The sequence below is a fragment of the Sinocyclocheilus anshuiensis genome, unplaced genomic scaffold (genome assembly GCF_001515605.1).
Source record: "Sinocyclocheilus anshuiensis isolate Anshui unplaced genomic scaffold, SAMN03320099.WGS_v1.1 scaffold267, whole genome shotgun sequence".
NCBI lineage: Eukaryota > Metazoa > Chordata > Actinopteri > Cypriniformes > Cyprinidae > Sinocyclocheilus > Sinocyclocheilus anshuiensis.
Window position 1 is genome coordinate 3,911,833 of NW_015552637.1, and position 1,978 is coordinate 3,913,810.

The following is a 1,978-nucleotide window of genomic DNA, read 5'->3' on the forward strand; positions in this document are numbered from 1 at the left end:
AATCTGAGGGTGCAAAAAAAAAAAAATCTAAATATTGAGAAAATTGCATTTAAAGTTGTCCAAATAAAGTTCTTAGCAATGCATATTATAAAAAAAAAATGAAGTTTTGATATATTTACGGTAGGAAAATGACAAAATATCTTCACGGAACATGATCTTTACTTAATATTCTAAATATTTTTTGGCATAAAAGAAAAATCGATAATTTTGACCCGTGCTACCTATGACTGGTTTTGTGGTCCAGGTGCTGTCAAGCGATTAATCACGATTAATCACATCCAAAATAAAAGTTTTTTTTTGCATAATATATGTGCGTGTTCTGTGTATATTTATTATGTATATACAAATACACACACATACAGTATATATTTTGAAAATATTTACATGTATGTTAAACTGCTTTAAATTACTTTTTTTCCACATCAATCTGCACTCCATACACCATAATTGTACAGCAAAAAATAGGTTTTTAACATCTTTGCAAATTTATTAAAAATAGAAAAACTAAAATGATTCCATTGCATAAGTATTCATACCCTTATCTGGGACAGTTGAAATTTAGCTCAGGAGCATTCATATTGCTTGTAGATGTTACTACACTTATAGTGAAGTTAACCTGTGGCAAATTCAGTTGAATGGGTATGATTTGGAAAGGCACACACGTCTTAATAAAAGGTCTAACAGCTGATAATGCATATCAGAGCAAAAAAAGCATGTAGTCTCTGTTACCCTTAATGGAAGAAGTTTGAAACCACCAGGACTCTTCCTAGAGCTGGCCTCCTGGTCAAACCGAGCAATTGATGGATAAGGACTTTGGTTAGTGTGGTGACCTTGAACCTGATGGCCACTCTAGTTGAGCTCCATGATCATATGTGGAGATAGGAGAAATCTACAGAAGGACAAACATCACTGCAACACTCCACCGATCTGGGCTTTATGGTGGTGTGTCAAGACTCAATCCTTTCTTAAGTTAAGACACATGAAAACAGACTTGGAATTTACAAAAAAAGCACCTAAAGGACCCTCAGATTGTGAGAAACAAGATTCTCTGGTCTGATGAACCTCAAGTCTAAGCATCATGTTTGAAGGAAACCAGCTCCGCTCATCAGCTGCAGAGTAACATTCCAAAAATGTTTCCATAAAGTGTGCTGGTAGCAGCCTCATGCTGTGGGGCTGTTTTTCAGCGGCAGGGACTAAGGGACACATCAGAGTAGAAGGAATGCTCAGTGCAGCAAAATATAGAGATAGCCTTAATGAAAACCTAGTTCAGAGCATTCAGAACCTCAGACTGGGCAGAAGGTTCACCTTCCAACAGGACAATGACCCTAAGCACACAGCAAGAGTGGCTTATAGACAACTGTGTGAATGTCCTTGAGTGGCCCAGCCACAGCCTGGGCTTGAACCCAATCAAATATTTCTGGAGAAACCTGAAAATGTGTGTCTGCCCCCATCCAACCTGACAGAGCTTGAGAGGTGAAGAGGTGAGGAGAAGAATGGCAGATAATTGCCAAATGCTGTATGTACATCTCATGTACATACATGCATACTTACTTCATTAATTGTGTTAAATTATTGTTAAATTGTTAAATTAGAAAAACATAATTATTAAAACAAGTAAATACATTTTAAGCACCTTTTATTTTATTTGTATTGTATTGTATTTGTAACACTTTATTTTGATAGTCCACTTTAGACATTCTACTAACAGTAAGTAACTTTGCAACTATATGTCAACTAGCAGTCATTAGAGTATTAGTAGACTGTCTGCTTAATGTCTTCTAACACTTTATTTTGATGGGTCCACAACATACAATATACTGACTATGAGAAAATTTGCAAGTATATGTCAACTTATTCTACTAACCTTAATCCTAACCTAACAGTCTACTCTGAGAGTTAGTAGGCATATAGTTGCAAATTAATGATAATTAGTAGGCATGTAGTTATAAAGTTACTTATAGTTAGTAGAATGTCTAAA